Raw genomic sequence first — 18,363 nt, 5'->3', positions numbered from 1 at the left:
TCTGGCAAGCTTCTGGTTGAATTTTTGACCACTCCTCTTGACAAAATTGGTGCAGTTCAGCTAAATGTGTTGGTTTTCTGACATGGACTTGTTTCTTCAGCATTGTCCACACGTTTAAGTCAGGACTTTGGGAAGGCCATTCTAAAAAAATTAATTCTAGCCTGATTTAGCCATTCCTTTACCACTTTTGACGTGTGTTTGGGGTCATTGTCCTGTTGGAACACCCAACTGCGCCCAAGATCCAACCTCCGGGCTGATGATTTTAGGTTGTCCTGAAGAATTTGGAGGTAATCCTCCTTTTTCATTGTCCAATTTAAAGCACCAGTTCCATTTGCAGCAAAACAGGCCCAGAGCATAATACTACCACCACCACCATGCTTGACGGTAGGAATGGTGTTCCTGGGATTAAAGGCCTCACCTTTTCTCCTCCAAACATATTGCTGGGTATTGTGACCAAACAGCTCAATTTCTGTTTCATCTGACATCACATGGACAAAGATAAGACTTTCTGAAGGAAAGTTCTGAAAAATTCAACCAGAGGCTTGCCAGAAGCTTGTAGATGGCTACCAAAAGCGCCTTATTGCAGTGAAACTTGCCAAGGGACATGTAACACATACTTGTTGGTCACAAAAAACATTCATGAAGTTTGGTTCTTTTATGACTTTATTATGGGTCTACTGAAAATGTGACCAAATCTACTGGGTCAAAAGTATACATACAGCAATGTTAATATTTGGTTACATGTCCCTTGGCAAGTTTCACTGCAATAAGGCACTTTTGGTAGCCATCCACAAGCTTCTGGTTGAATTTTTCAGAACTTTCCTCCAGAAGGTCTTATCTTTGTCCATTTGATGTCAGATGAAACAGAAATTGAGCTGTTTGGTCACAATACCCAGCAATATGTTTGGAGGAGAAAGGGTGAGGCCTTTAATCCCAGGAACACCATTCCTACCGTCAAGCATGGTGGTGGTAGTATTATGCTCTGGGCCTGTTTTTCTGCCAATGGAACTGGTGCTTTACAGAGAGTAAATGGGACAATGAAAAAGGAGGATTACCTCCAAATTCTTCAGGACAACCTAAAATCATCAGCCTGGAGGTTGGGTCTTGGGCGCAGTTGGGTGTTCCAACAGGACAATGACCCCAAACACGTCAAAAGTGGTAAAGGAATGGCTAAATCAGGCTAGAATTAAGGTTTTAGAATGGCCTTCCCAAAGTCCTGACTTAAACGTGTGTACAATGCTGACGAAACAAGTCCAGGTCAGAAAACCAACACATTTAGCTGAACTGCACCAATTTTGTCAAGAGGAGTGGTCAAAAATTCAACCAGAAGCTTGTGGATGGCTACCAAAAGCGCCTTATTGCAGTGAAACTTGCCAAGGGACATGTAACCAAATATTAACATTGCTGTATGTATACTTTTGACCCAGCAGATTTGAACACATTTTCAGTAGACCCATAATAAATTCATAAAAGAACCAAACTTCATGAATGATTTTTGTGACCAACAAGTATGTGCTCCAATCACTCTATCACAAAAAAATAAGAGTTGTAGAAAGTATTGGAAACTCAAGACAGCCATACATTTTGAATTACATACACTTTATGTCATGACGTGGACTGTGATGACGCAAATTACTGCGTGGGTTGCTTTCCCAAGATGCAAAATGACTTGACTGGACATCGGATGAAGGTAAAATACATGATTTAATTTAACACTAACAAAAAGTGTAAACAAAAGGCGCGCACAAGGCGGAGAACAAACTTGGCTATGAAAACAAAAAACTAGCACAAAGGCAAAACTATGGACATGAAACAAATAAACACTTACTGTGACAAGAACTATGGCATGGACAATGATATCAAGGGTATCATCAGGTAACAAGGGTCGCATGGGTATCAGAGGTAATGTCGCCAGGCCGACTGCCTGGCAACTGCAAGCTTTAATAATAAAGACCTGATTAGTGACAGGTGCGTGAGACATGAGGACAGGTGAACTAATCGGTCGTCATGGTGACAAAACAAACAAGAGTGCACAAAGAGTCCAAAAACCAACAGAACATAACCAAACAAAACATGATCACAAAGACATGACACTTTACAAGTGTATGTAAACTTTTGACCACGACTGTACCTGCACGCTTCCATTGCTTCACGTTTGCAAAACAACAATTAAATAGTTTCACACAAAACAAGTCTGACAAAATTTTATGTGGTTCCAATAAGATTCCAAAACAAGAGAAACATTAAAAAATTTGGAATTTTAAAGATAACAACATTCATTTTTGACATGTTTGTCCGTTTTTTTTAACTACAAAATGTCACCATAATATTAGAAACATCTGCCAGTACCAAATATACCACCACAGGAACTTTCCCATTTAAACAAAGTCCCCCCCGTGTTTCCACCAAAAACTACCCAGGTAGATTTTATGCAACTTTAATTATCTTCCTTCTGTGCTTGGAAAGCGGCACGGAGCGAAAGCGAAAATAAAACTATTGTCTGTTTATCCTGAAGCTAAATATGTGCTTGTGTTGTTTTTTCCTTCTTGATTTATCACCTTTCATCGAAGCAACACTAGCTAGTCTGCAATGTAAGTCAAGCGGACAGAAAACAAGAATAAAGTGTAAAATGAAATATTATCTTAGCTGATTCATGCCATTTTAAAAAATATTTTTCTCAAGCTAATTATTTAGTCGGTCTAAACGTGACAGAGTAATGACTAGTTTCACAGAAAGGGAGAGCTTTTGAATTGATTAACGTGGACCCCGACTTAAACAAGTTGAAAAACTTATTGGGGTGTTACCATTTAGTGGTCAATTGTACGGAATATGTACTGTACTGTGCAATCTACTAATAAAAGTTTCAATCAATTCAATCAATCAAAGCTAGCAGCTATAGTTAGCGTGTAGGGGCTAGCAATGCTAGCTAGCCCGCAAAGTAAAGCAGCCAATAAATGATAATAAAGAGTACAATGAAAAGATATATTAGCTGATATTTACTCTGTGTTTGAAATATTTTCTCAAGCTAACTGTATAGATTTCCTAAATGTCTTAATGGCTAGTTTCACAGAAAAAGAGGGCTAGCAGCTAGCAAGCATGTAGGGCTAGCAATTTTAGCTAGCCCGCATAGTAGGTAAAACTGGCGAAAAATTAAAATAAAGAATCAAATGAAAAAATGTAGCATCTTTGAAATATCTTCCCAAACTAATTGTTTAGTCCAGGGGTGGGCAATTAATTTTTACCGGGGGCCGCTTGAGGAGGGCACATCGACAAAATTTCAATTAAATTTTGCTCAATATTATTTTTGATATACCGTAAGATAAATAATAATAATAATAATAATAATAATAATAATAATTAATAATAATAATAATAATAATAATTCCATTTAACCTAACTTAACTTTATACAAAAGCAGATTGTTTTTGATGGTTTTATTTTTAACACTGTCTCACACAACACTTCCTGATGTATAATACAATGCAAAAATGTCCATTTCTGCACAGGGTTCATTTCTGTCACTTTATCCTGCATCCTCTTTAAAAGTCCAACATTTTTCCCCGTCAGATTCGGACAACCATCTGTTGTCACACCTGCCAGCTTGTCTCATTTCAGTCCTAACATGTCCAAACACGCATTTACCTCTGTACCTAAAAACTACCCAGGTAGATTTGAATTCTTCAGGAACTATCTTTTGTTCCTGCCAGCTAGGTGGGACTTTTGGAAGGTTCCTGGTACTTTGGAGGGGGCGGGCTGTGTTGTGGAACGCTGATTGGTTGAACACACTTCACACAGGTTGAACAAGAAAATAAATAATAAAAACACGTAAATAAAAATGTTTGTATAATGCACACTCCATCCATCCATCCATTTTCTACTGCTTGTCCCTTTTGGGTGCTGGAGCCTATCTCAGCTGCATCGGGCAGAAGGCGGGGTACACCCTGGACAAGTCGCCACGTCATCACAGGGCCAACACAGATAGACTCTGTACACTTAATTGAAAGGTTTTCTTAAAAATATAAAAAAATAAAATGTAACCCATGACTTGTGACGTGACGTGCTGCTACCTGCGCCATGAACCTGACTGCTGCTACGTGGTGGAAGGTGACGTCACATTGTGCCACGGTCTAAGAAGCTAATAGAGCAAATTTATCTGATTGATTATCTTTTACCATGAAAAGTCCGACATCAAAGGTATCTGCTGAAACCTACAAACCGAAGGAAGGAGGAGGAGGAAATATGTGTTAAAAAAGCAGAGGTTTGTTGTCCCAATACCAATATTTTAGTACCGGTACCGAAATGTATTTTGATACTTTGATACTTTTCGGTACTTTTCTAAATAAATGGGACCACAAAAAAATGGCATTATTGGCTTTATTTTAACAACAAATCTTAGGGTACGTTAAACATATGTTTCTTATTGCAAGTTTGTCCTTAAATAAAATAGTGAACATACAAGACAACTTGTCTTTTAGTAGTAAGTAAACAAACAAGGGCTCATAATTTAGTCTGCTGACATACGCAGTAACATATTGTGTCATTTCACATTCTATTTTGTCAAAATTATGAGGGACAAACTGTAAAAATGTTTTTATTATTAATCCACTTGTTCATTTACTGTTAATATCTGCTTACTTTCTCTTTTAACATGTTCTATCTACACTTCTGTTAAAATGTAATAATCACTTATTCTTCTGTTGTTTGATACTTTACTTTAGTTTTGGACGATACCACAAATTTAGGTATCGATGCGATACCAAGTCGTTACAGGATCATACAATGGTCATATTCAAAGTCCTCATGTGTACAGGGACGTATTTCCTGAGTTTATAAACATAATATACATTTTTTAAAAAGCAAAAAAGATTTTGTGAGGATAAAAAATATCAATGTAATCATAGTTGTATCGACTAGATACGCTCCTGTACTTGGTATCATTACAGTGGATGTCAGCTGTAGATCCACGCATGACATTTGTTTACATTCAGGGAGCGGATAGCTATCGTATCCTCCTACAGTGTGTAGTGAAGCATGTTTAGCTATTCCTCGTTCTGCAGGGATGATACTTGGAAGAAACGTACTTTATTTGTCGCCATGGAGACAAGGATTAGTGATTTAGAAGTAGCTAAAACACTGCAGACTGCGGACGGACGTTCGCCGCTGGGTTAGCTAGCCATGTCTTAAAGCACCTCTTCCTGAGGGCGTTTCAGTGTTATAACTTCACCTTTATCGTCAGTTTTGAAGACAAAATGCGTCCATTGTCACTTGTCTGTCTACACCAGGGGTCGGCGAGCTGCATGCGGCTCTATAGCGCCGCCCTAGTGGCTCCCTGGAGCTTTTTCAAAGATGTATGAAAAATGAAAAAAGATGAGGGGAAAAATATATATTTTTTGTTTTAATATGGTTTCTGTAGGAGGACAAACATGACACAAACCTCCCTAATTGTTATAAAGCACACTGTTTATATTAAACATGCTTCACTGATTCGAGTATTTGGCGAGCGCCGTTTTGTCCTACTAATTTTGGCGGTCCTTGAACTCACCCTAGTTTGTTTACATGTACAACTTTCTCCGACTTTCTAGGATGTGTTTTATGCCACTTCTTTTTCTGTCTCATTTTGTCCACCAAACTTTTAACGTTGTGCATGAATGCACAAAGGTGAGTTTTGTTGATGTTATTGACTTGTGTGGAGTGCTAATCAGACATATTTGGTCACTGCTAACCGATGCTAACATGCTATTTAGGCTAGCTATATGTACATATTGCATCATAATGCCTCGTTTGTAGATATATTTGAGCTCATTTAGTTTCCTTTAAGTCCTCTTAATTCAATTTATATCTCATGACACACTATCTGTATGTAATATGGCTTTTAATTTTTTTGCGGCTCCAGACAGATTTGTTTTTGTATTTTTGGTCCAATATGGCTCTTTCAACATTTTGGGTTGCCGACCCCTGGTCTACACACATTGTCTGCTTGTAAGTATTCTGTGATTGTGCGCTGCCGAACATGCTCCTCTGCTCGTAAAACCAGCAATGTCATGACGTGACGACGCACCATCATGCCCGGGAAGCGGTACTTTTCAAACAGAGTATAGTACCGTTTTTGATTCATTAGTACCGCAATACTATACCAGTAGTGGCTTCCGGCGACCCCCGGCCATAGGTCCAAGGCACACAATAGCAGGCCCATCAACATTTCCGCGGGACTTTTCTAGTTATTAATAACATCGTGCTGCGAGGGAAAATAATGAATATTAATCATGAATATTGGCTTGCATGCTCAAACTAGCTTTCAGTGCTGTGAAATGGACTTTTTAGCAATAGATAAGTTGAGTTACTATAACTATATTACTGAAATAGGAAGTAAGTACTGTACATTTATTATGGGTTGGGTGTGGGGGTGGGTTTCACTCTCGCCTGGGGCATTCAATGGTCTCGTTGGGAGCTTATTTTTCGAATACAACAACCACCATTACAAAGAATGCGAGGACGACTTGTTCACTTCTTATTTCTTGTGTATTTTTTTTCACAACAAACTTGACAACGGAGAGAAAAAGAACGAAAGGAACTTTCAACTTGCAGGAACTTTTGTGGGGCTTGTGTGTGTTGATGACCAGTGTTGGAGTGTTTTTACTCAGTCATAGTTTTCAACTATATGCAGTTTCATGTTGTTTATTATTTTTTACAAACGTCACTTCAATAAGCAACGCTTCGAGAAGTGGATTGACTCTTTTAAAGGGGAACGTTATCACAATTTCAGAAGGGTTAAACCATTAAAAATCAGTTCCCAGTGGCTTATATAATTTTTTGAAGTTTTTTTTCTAAATTTTACCCATCACGCAATATCCCTAAAAAAAGCTTCAAAGTGCCTGATTTTAACCATCGTTATATACACCCGTCCATTTTCTTGTGACGTCACATAGTGATGCCAATACAAACAAACATGGCGGATAGAACAGCAAGGTAGCGACATTAGCTTGGATTCAGACTCGGATTTCAGCGGCTTAAGCGAAATTGAAGAAGAAACTGAAGCTATTGAGCCATATCGGTTTGAACCGTATGTAAGCGAAACCGACGAAAACGTCACGACAGCCAGCGACACGGGAGAAAGCGAGGACGAATTCGGCGATCGCCTTCTAACCAACGATTGGTATGTGTTTGTTTTTAAGTGTTGTAATGTTTTTAAGCTAAATTATTGGTAAACACAGTTTATGTATAATAATTTACGTAAAACCGCGAGTAATGAATACAGTTTTCATCAATTAATATATTCTGTAGACATACCCTCATCCGCTCTCTTTTCCTGAAAGCTGATCTGTCCAGTTTTGGAGTTGATGTCAGCAGGTCAGGGAAGCTAGGGTCGATATTCTTCTCTTGATCATCTTCGGTGGCATAAGGGACGGTGTGAGCCAAGACATCCAGGGGGTTTAGCTCGCTCGTCTGAGGGAACAAACTGCCGCCATTGCTTGCCGTGCTACCGAGGTCCTTTGTCCCTGAATTGCTCACACACTCCGGCAGATTCAATGGGGGTCTGGCGGCAGATTTCTTTGACTTTATCGTTGGAAATGCATCTGCTTTGAGTGTCGCAGGATATCCACACATTCTTGCCATCTCTGTCGTAGCATAGCTTTCGTCGGTAAAGTGTGCGGAACAAACGACTGACCAATTTCGTCGGCTTTCCCCACACCCTCGTATTTTGAACAAATTTCTTCCAATTTTTTGCCACTTTCGCATCTTTGGGCCACTGGTGCAACTTGAATCCGTCCCTGTTCGTGTTGTTACACCCTCCGACAACACACCGACGAGGCATGATGTCTCCAAGGTACGGAAAACAGTCGAAAAAACGGAAAACAACAGAGCTGATTTGATTCGGTGTTTGTAATGTGTTTGAGAAAATGGCGGATTGCTTCCCGATGTGACGTTGTGACGTCACATCTCCGAGAGCGAATAATAGAAAGGCGTTTAATTCGCCAAAATTCACCCATTTAGAGTTCGGAAATTGGTTAAAAAAATATATGGTCTTTTTTCTGCAACATCAAGATATATATTGACGCTTACATAGGTCTGGTGATAATGTTCCCCTTTAAACGTATTTACGGAGGATTATAAAGCAATCAGCCAGACTTCGAAGCAACGACCTCAGCTGCTCACTACTCTCAGACTTTGTTGGATGAATCAGACGTGACGTCACTTTCAAAATAAATATCGAAATTTGGCATAAGTGTTGCAATGTTCCATGCCAACGAAGCAAAAAGAAGGCACTCAAAGGTATAATAAGGCTTCGCTTTTCAAAAATGCGCTAGCCCGATGCTAATTCACATTGGATTTTCCATAGACATGCTACCGATTAGGGCAGGAGGGTGGAGCAGTGATTAGTGCACGTGCCTCACAGCGAGAAGGTTTTGATTCCCGGGCTCGGGGTCTTTCTGTGTGGAGTTTGCATGTTCTCCCCAGGTACTCGGGCTTCCTCCCACCTCCAAAGACATGCACCTGAGGATAGGTTGATTGGCAACACTAAATTGGCCCTAGTGCATACTTGCCAACCCTCCCGATTTTCCCGGGAGACTCCCAAATTTCAGTGCCCCTACTGAATATCTCCCGGGGCAACCATTCACCCGAATTTCTCCGGATTTCCACCCGGACAACAATATTGGGGTCGTGCCTTAAAGGCACTGCCTTTAGCATCCTCTACAACCTGTCGTCACGTCCGCTTTTCCTCCATACAAACAGCGTGCCGGCTCAGTCACATAATACATGCGGCTTTACCACACACATAAGTGAATGCATGCATACTTAGTCAACAGCCATACAAGTCACACTGAGGGTGGCCGTATAAACAACTTTAACACTGTTACAAATATGCGCCACACTGTGAACCCACACCAAACAAGAATGACAAACACATTTCGGGAGAACATCCGCACCGTAACACAACATAAACACAACAGAACAAATACCCAGAACCCCTTGCAGCACTAACTCTTCCGGGACGCTACAATATACATCCCCCGCTTCCACCAAACCCCCCCGCCGCCCTCCCACCCCCATATCCCGAATTCGAAGGTCTCAAGGTTGGCAAGTATGCCCTAGTGCAGGGGTCGGCAACCCAAAATGTTGAAAGAGCCATATTGGACCAAAAATACAAAAACAAATCTGTCTGGAGCCGCAAAAAATTAAAAGCCATATTACATACAGATAGTGTGTCATGAGATATAAATTGAATTAATAAGACTTAAAGGAAACTAAATAACCTCAAATATAGCTACAAATGAGGCATAATTATGCAATATGTACATATAGCTAGCCTAAATAGCATGTTAGCATCGATTAGCTCGCAGTCATGCAGTGACCAAATATGTCTGATTAGCACTCCACACAAGTCAATAACATCAACAAAACTCACCTTTGTGGATTCATGCACAACGTTAAAAGTTTGGTGGACAACATGAGACAGAAAAAGAAGTGGCATAAAACACGTCCTAGAAAGTCGCAGAAAGATATACATGTAAACAAACTAAGGTGAGTTCAAGGACTGCCAAAATTAGTAGGACAAAACGGCGCTCGCCAAATACTCGAATCAGTGAAGCATGTTTAATATAAACAGTGTGCTTTATAACAATTAGGGAGGTTTGTGTCATGTTTATCCTCCTACAGAAACCATATTAAAACAAAAAATATATTTTTTCCCCCTCAACTTTTTCCATTTTTCATACATTTTCGAAAAAGCTCCAGAGAGCCACTAGGGCGGCACTAAAGAGCCGCATGCGGCTCTAGAGCCGCGGGTTGCCGACCCCTGCCCTAGTGTGTGAATGTGAGTGTGAATGTTGTCTGTCTATCTGTTTTGGCCTTGCGATGAGGTGGCGACTTGTCCAGGGTGTACCCCGCCTTCCGCCTGAATGCAGCTGGGATAGGTTTCAGCCCCCCCGCGACCCCCGAAATAGATGGATGCTATCGATTAGCATTAGCGATTTTACATGGCGATTTCAACACTTCCCAATTTGGTAATACAACCAAGATGCACGTTACAGTCAAACAGCTGGTGTGTAATAAATACAATATTTACAGAATAAACACATTGTAGGGCCCAACAAAAGAAAATGGCAAAAACTCCTTCCTGATTGAGGCAACACAACATAGTCTAAAGCAAAAACACAACAAACTTGTTTAGTTTAACGGTGATACACAAGCAGATAAAGGTGTTGTCAGCGTTCTAATTTGGGCCAGATGTCCCTCTCTTTCCCAGGAGAAGAGGTAGGAATCCCTGCAGGCCGTGTTTTTTTTTTATTTTATCCACTTATTCACCGAGCTAGAGAGAGCTAAAGCAGCAGCTCGGTGGAAAAGCCCATGAAGCCCCAAAGGCAGCTTTCCTGCATCTTTTCTAATCTCCCTTCAAATCTGTCCGCTAATGCTCGCTCGCACCCAAACACCCTCCTGAACTCGCCGCACACAGGTAGACCAGCCACGCGGAAGAGAGAGAAACCGTTTGGATATGGAGAATTAAAAGTGACTTTACTGACAAGGGACTGACAAAACACAAAGAATAGGAAAACATTTTTGGGCTGGGAAGCTGGAGCCTACCCCAGGGGGGGTATCATCTGCCTTCCAATAGCATGTTCACCACGAACCATATGCTGGGAGGAAACACAGGCAACATGCGTTACCAATCGTAGTTAAATAGAACAGATTTAACCCACTGTGGCATACATCACTTCCATTTAAGGTTATTTAGAGTTTGGAGCAAAAAAAAAGTAGAAAAAAATATGACTCCAAACTTTCGGTATACATTCTTAACTCCCTGAGGACTTTTTCGTCCCGGCAATACTTTACGAAAAGAATAAACTTGAACAGAAAAAAACCCCTCCTAGGAAAAAAAAATCCTATTCAAAGTAACACAACAAACATTATGGCCAACAAAATAGCAAAAATGTACCTGAGAGGCAGGGGCGCCGCTAGGGATTTTGGGCCCCATGAAAAGAATCTTTACAGGGCCCCCAACACAGTGTCATTATTTTTTCTGTATTATAATTTCATCATCATTAGGGGCCTCTCTGGGCCCCCCTCCATCATGGGCCCCTAGAATCCGTCTCCTTTACCCCCCCTTTTCAGCGCCCCTGCTGAGAGGACAAAAAAAAGTTAAAATTTTACTCTGAGAGTTGCCAAATAAAAATATTTGTCACAATTAAAGGTTATATTTGGGGGGGATTTTTTTTTCCATTTATAAAAGATTTGACCTTCATGATGCTGTCAATCACTAGGAGGATCAAATAGGACATAGATACATACATATTTATTTAAAACATGTGTTATTCATTTCATAACATTGAAATTAAAAGTGTTATTAAATGGCCTGCATTCCGCCTGACTGCAGCTGAGATAGGCTCCAGCACCCCCCACGAACCCAAAAAAAGGGACAAGCGGTAGAAAAATGGATGGATGGATGGATGGACTTTCATTGCTGTCAATCACTCGGAGGATCAAAAAGGACATAAATAAATACATATCTAAATCATTACTTACATGTGTTATTCATTTCATAACATTGAAATTAAATGTGTTGTTAAATGGCCCGCATTCCGCCTGACTGCAGCTGGGATAGGTTCCAGCCACCCACCGTGACCCCAAAAAGGGACACGCAATAGAAAATGGATGGCTGTAGTAAATGTGCCATTAATTCATTAAATATATAAATACACCATTAAATAATTACTTTTAAGTGTAAATAATTTAATGAGCCATTTGAGTAAATATTTGTGTATACTTAAATATTGATTTACTATTTAATGAGTAATTATTGTATTTATTTGTAACAATAAATACACCAGTAAATAATTACTTAAATATATTATTAAAGAAATGTTTAATTAATTTAATTAAACATGTCTTTAATTGACTGGCATATGAGATTATATATTTAATATATTTAATAAGTAATGTATTTATTTATTTAAATAAATGAATGCACCATTAAATAATTACTTAAATGTGTCATTAGTTAAAATTGTTTCAATTCAATGCATTAATAAATGTGCCATTAATTAATTAAATAAATAAATATTTACTCAAATGTGTGATTAACTGATTGGCACATGAGAGTAAATATTGAATTATTTAAATATGTCATTTTTTTTATTAATAGAAAACAATGAATACACCATTTAATAATTAGTTGAAGGTGTCATAAAGTAAAATTGTTTTAATTAAATGTGCCTTCATTGTATGAAATAAATAAATACAGTACATCATTGAATAATTACTTAAGAATGCCATTAATTAAATCAAATTGGAATTAAATGTGCTATCAAATGTGCCATTAATTCTTTAAATAAATAAATATCCCATTAAAAATACATACATGTGTCATTCATTGATTGACACATTATAGTAATTATCTTATACACCATTAAAAAAATGACTTAAATGTTTCATTAATTGATTGACACATTATAGTAATTATTTAATGTATTTATTATTTTAATTAATTTCAGTTACAATTAGTATAAATATGTTTATTGAATTAATGGCTTATTTTATAACACATTTGGTGATTGATTCCAATTTTATTTAATGAATGACATATTTAAGTAATTATTTAAAGGCGTCATTAAGTAAAATTGTTTTAATTAAAGGTGCCGTCAATATATGAAATGAATAAATACATCATTGAATAATTACTTAAGAATGCCATTAATTAAATCAAATTGGAATTAAATGTGCTATCAAATGGGCCATTAATTCTTTAAATAAATAAATAAATATCCCATTAAAAATACATAAATGTGTCATTAATCTAATGACACATAGTAATGATTTAATTCACCATTTAAAAAATGACTTAAATGTTACATTAATTGATTGACACATAGTATTTATTTAATGTATTTATTTTTTTAAATTAATTTCAGTTACAATTAGTGTAAATAAGTTTAGTGAATTAATGGCTTATTTTACAACACATTTTGTGATTGATTCCAATTTGATTTAATGAATGACATATTTGAGTAATTATTTAAAGGTGTCATTAAGTAAAATTGTTTTAATTAAAGGTGCCGTCAATGTATGAAATAAATAAATACATCATTGAATAATTACTTAAGAATGCCATTAATTAAATCAAATTGGAATTAAGTGTGCTATCAAATGTGCCATTAATTATTTAAATAAATAAATAAATATCCCATTAAAAATACATAAATGTGTCATTCATTGACTGACACATTATAATTATTATTTAATACACCATTAAAAAAAATACTTAAATGTTTCATTATAGTAATTATTTAATGTATTTATTTTAATTAATTTCAGTTAGAATTAGTATAAATATGTTTAGTGAATTAATGGCTTATTTTATAACACATTTTGTGATGAATTCCAATTTGATTTAATGAAAGACATATTTAAGTAATTATTTAAAGGTGTCATTAAGTAAAATTGTTTAATTAAAGGTGCCGTCAATGTATGAAATAAATAAATACATCATTGAATAATTACTTAAGAATGCCATTAATTAAATCAAATTGGAATTCAATGTGCTATCAAATGTGCCATTAATTCTTTGAATAAATAAATAAATATCCCATTAAAAATACATAAATGTGTCATCTATTGACACAATATAGTAATTTAATACACCATTAAAAATGACTCAAATGTTTCATTAATCGATTGACACATTATAGTAATTAGTTAATGTATTTATTTATTTTAATTAATTTCAGTTAGAATTAGTATAAATATGTTTAGTGAATTAGTGGCTTATTTTATAACACATTTTGTGATTAATTCCAATTTGATTTAATGAATGACATATTTAAGTAATTATGTAAAGGTGTATTATTTATTTCACTGTGTCCTATTTGAGCCTCCATACAACCTATTCACCTGTATTCTTCTTGATTTGTTATCGACGTTTTTGTGCCTTTTCCCGGACGGACTTTCTTCTTCTCCTGCTGAAATAGACGTAAACGTCAGCGCCACCTGCTCGTGTGTATTCCTGTGACCTGTTTTCCAGCGTGTGGGCGGTGTTGTTTTTTTTCCCTAAAGTTTTTGTGGCGACAAACTGCGGCCTGGTTGTGCGTGATCAGACACCTTGCAAATAAATTGAGGCAGGACACGGCGTGGATTTGTCCGGCGTTAACTAGATGAGTCGCTAAGCTGGGCTGCCCTGCCGCCTCCAGATAAGACGGCGTTTGAAAGTGATGGCTGGCCACACCGCACACAAACAGCGCCTGCCGGATGACAGATTCCCGTCCTCCGCCGTCCCTTTACGACCATAATCACACACCCATGTGCATTTAATCATGCGCACCGCTCCGAGACTTCACATTAAAGTGACAAGGGGAAGCATTTATGCAATTTTAGAGGGCCGGTCGTGGGAGGGCTGGTGCCAAGCTTTATTTAGATCGACTTGATGTCTGTGCGCCGGGAGGCTGGCCTTGGCTTGTCTGAGTCTTCCCAAAATTCTAAGTACTTCTTCATGACTGCCATCCACTAAAATAGGACAAGTCTGGTTGACACAGACCTGCAAAAAGGCCTGCAATTGCTGTAGATTGCATGCCTGGCCACTAGTTGGCGATATCATTTTGTAAAGTAGTGGTTCCCAACCACCGATCCGGAGACCGGTACCGGAGAGAAACATGAAATAATTCATAAAGGACTGCATTTTCTCCGTCTTAACTTTGGCCTGTCTCACCAGACCAGGTGGGTCTAACTTGTTTTCATTGAGGGCCACACCGCAGTCATGGCTGCCATTAGAGGGCCGCTTGTAACAGTAAATAATAAAAATTGCCTATGAATTAAAATATTTAAAACATTTTTTACATAAAGAGTAAAAATGGGCTGCATGGTCGAGTGGCCAAAAAGTTCAATTTTGGTCCCATCACTCCAAATTACTTTGTTCCAGAATTTATTGAGGCTTGTCTCTGTGCTGTTTGGCGTAATGTAAGCGGGATACTTTGTGACATTTGCGCAGAAATGGCTTTCTTCTGGCGACTCGACCATGCAGCCCATTTTTCTTCAAGTGCCTCCTTATTGTGCATCTTGAAATGGTAAATGGGTTGTACTTGTATAGCGCGTTTCTACCTATTTAAGGAACTCAAAGCGCTTTGACACTATTTCCACATTCACACACTGATGGTGGGAGCTGCCATGCAAGGCAGCTAACCAGGACCCATCAGGAGCAGGGGTGAAGTGTCTTGCTCAAGGACACAACGGACATGACTAGGATGGTAGAAGGTGGGGATTGAACCAGGAACCCTTGGATTGTTGGCACGGCCACTCTCCCAACTTCGCCACGCCGCCCGTGAAACAGCCACACCACAATTTTTCAGAGAGTCCTGTATTTCAGCTGAAGTTATTTGTGGATTTTTCTTTGCATCTCGAACAATTTTCCTGGCAGTTGTGGCTGAAATCTTTGCTGGTCTACCTGAATCCCTCATTTTCCACTTCTTAATCAGCGTTTGAACACTGCTGATTGGCATTCTCAATCCCTTGGCTATCTTTTTATACCCCTTTTGTGTTTTATGTTCAATTACCTTTTCTCGCAGATCCTTTGACAATTCTGTTGCCTTCCCCATGACTCAGAATCCAGAAACATCTGTGCAGCACTGGATGAAAGATGCAATAGTCTGTCAGAAGCCCAGAAACTCACTGACCTTTTATACACACACACATTAATTACAAACAAACAGGTCACAGGTGAGGATTGGAACCTTGATTAGCCATTCAAACCTGTTTGTGTCAACTTTTGTGCATGTTATCAGATCAAAGTCACTGGGGTATGTAAACTTTTGATCAGGGTCATTTGGGTACTTTCTTTTGTCATTTTAATTTAAACACAGTTTGCCAATAAATAGCTTCACACAACCATTAAGCATGAATGGAAGAAAGGTTTTTGTGTTATCATTCATATTATCTGACAAATGGCCAAGAAATCATAAATTCTCCCAGGGTATGTACACTTATGAGCACAACTGTAGTTGCCAGTAAAATGTTGTACTGTTAAATATGTTTGTTTTTTTAAAATTATTTTTACAACATAATACTGTAAATAGAAATACAGTACCGCTGTTTAATTTTATTTTGGCAACTCAGATGCCAGTTTTTTACCAGAATAAAATGTGGTACTGTCAGGGGGGGGGGGCAGGTAAAAACATGATTTAATTACCCAAAACTCAAAGAGGTACAAACAAAAAAGGAACATACAGCGAAAGCACAAGGCGCTGATCGCACTTGGAGCTAAAGCACAAAACTTCGCGCAGGAAACAAGGAAGCTAATAGTGATGGGTCCGGCAACACCGATGCATCGACGCATGCGTCAAGCTCATAGAGCGAAACCCTGTGTCGGTGCGCGTACCGCTTTTAGAAAGTCACGTGACCGATCATGAGCTGTTTTGGTCACGTGACCGATACGCGAACTGTGTCGCACTGACGCCTCCTCTGTGCCCTGTGAGCGGGTCTTTTCTACAGCCGGAGAAATAATAACTAAGAAGAGAAAGCGTCTAAAATTGAATACGTTGGAAAAACTGTTTTTTTTTAAAAATAAAAATGTGTAAAAAAAATAAAAAAAATAATTTCCAGGTCCACAAGCATCCTCATTCACAACACGTTCTCTTAGATTTCCATGTTATGATACATGTTCATATTATTTATTGACTGTATCTAAAAAAGACAAAAAATATATTTTTATTTAAATGAAGTTATGAAATAATCCTAAATGAAATACAATGACTTGGTTTATATTATTGTATATACTAGGTCAGTGGTTCTCAACCTTTTTTCAGCAATGTACCCCCTGTGAATTTTTTTTTTAATTCAAGTACCCCCTAATCAGAGCAAAGCATTTTTGGTTGAAAAAAAAAAGATGAAGTAAAATACAGCACTATGTCATCAGTTTCTGATTTATTAAATTGTATAAAAGTGCAAAAATATTGCTCATTTGTAGTGGTCTTTCTTGAACTATTTGGAAAAAAAGATATAAAAATAGCTAAAAACTTGTTGAAAAATAAACAAGTGATTCATTTATAAATAAAGATTTCTACACCTAGAAGTAATAATCAACTTAAAGTGCCCTCTTTGGGGATTGTATTAGAGCTCCATCTGGATGCATGAACTTATAATTCTAAACATTTCTTCACAAAAAAAAAAAATCTTTAACATCAATATTTATGGAACATGTCCACAAAAAATCTAGCTGTCAACACTGAATATTGCATTGTTGCATTTCTTTTCACAGTTCTTTTTGACAGACATTTTAGTGACAAACCTGAGCTTGTGCTTCACAGAGTTTATGAACTTACATTCATATTTTGTTGAAGTATTTTTCAATAAATATATTTATAAAGGATTTTTGAATTGTTGCTATTTTTAGAATATTTAAAAAAAATCTCACGTACCCCTTGGCATACCTTCAAGTACCCCCAGGGGTACGCGTACCCCATTTGAGAACCACTGTACTAGGTCATAAAATCAGTGTCAGTTGAGTCGGTCCATAGGTTGCCTGTAGGGATTTTTAATGTCCAGCAGATGTCAGTATTTAGTGACACAGTATCGACACAGTATCAATACAGTTTTGCAATGTGTCGAAACGCTTCATGAGGCCTCATTAACCCATCACTAGAAGCTAACACTTAGCATGGACTTGAGACAAGTAATACTCACAAAACTTTGGCATGAAACAGAACTTCCGTAACAGGTTGCGTGAAGCAAATAATGACGCCAGGCCGACTGACTGTCAAAGGCAAACTTAAATAATGCCTCTGATTAGTGCTCGGGTAGCAGGTGAGCGGCCGAACACTAATCAGAGACAGGTGGACATAATTAGCAACAGGTGCGTGAGTCCAAGACGTGAAACAGGTGACACTAATGGTTGTCAAGGTAACAAACAAACAAGTAAGTGCAACCAGGAACTATGGAGTCTTTAAACAGAAAATAACATAAAACATGATCCAAACCACAAATCATGACAGGTACCATAAAATCATCAATCGTGGATTAAAAAAAAAAAGAAAAAAAAAAAGACAGCTCAGTCGACAGAATTTTACTGCAAAAAACAAACAAACATTGGTTGTTTCTTTCCCAACTTACATGCTGTAAAAAAAAATAAAACTCCCTAAATTTTACAGTAAAATCTATTGGTCATTTTTATAGTGTACAATTTGATGGATAACTTGCTTCGAAATCATAAGTTAAGCAGATGTTTAAGTATTTATTTGGATTTTGACCAACAAAGTTAGATAATGTAATATTTCTCGCAATATTGTACACTATTGTTTTCCCCTTTCAAACTACAGAAAAAAAACCTAATGCCTTTAGTAAGAAAATAAGAAAGTAGAGAAAGAAAATATAAGGTATTTTATTGAA

At 37.7% G+C, this 18,363-nt stretch overlaps 1 long non-coding RNA gene across 1 annotated transcript in view; it reads right to left on the bottom strand.

The window, feature by feature from the left end:
* The window catches only part of LOC133574831 (uncharacterized), a 49,564-nt gene extending 31,849 nt beyond the window's left edge, over positions 1-17,715 (bottom strand). Inside the window, exons 1-2 of the long non-coding RNA XR_009811428.1 lie at positions 17,662-17,715; positions 15,537-15,608 (exon numbers count right to left, since the gene is read on the bottom strand). This is a non-coding gene — a long non-coding RNA (uncharacterized lncRNA). The remainder of the gene's footprint in view (positions 1-15,536; positions 15,609-17,661) is intronic.
* Positions 17,716-18,363: the final 648 nt, after the last annotated feature.

This window comes from Nerophis lumbriciformis, linkage group LG32 (assembly GCF_033978685.3).
Source record: "Nerophis lumbriciformis linkage group LG32, RoL_Nlum_v2.1, whole genome shotgun sequence".
Classification (NCBI taxonomy): Eukaryota; Metazoa; Chordata; class Actinopteri; order Syngnathiformes; family Syngnathidae; genus Nerophis; species Nerophis lumbriciformis.
This window is presented reverse-complemented; position numbering and strand designations above follow the sequence as displayed.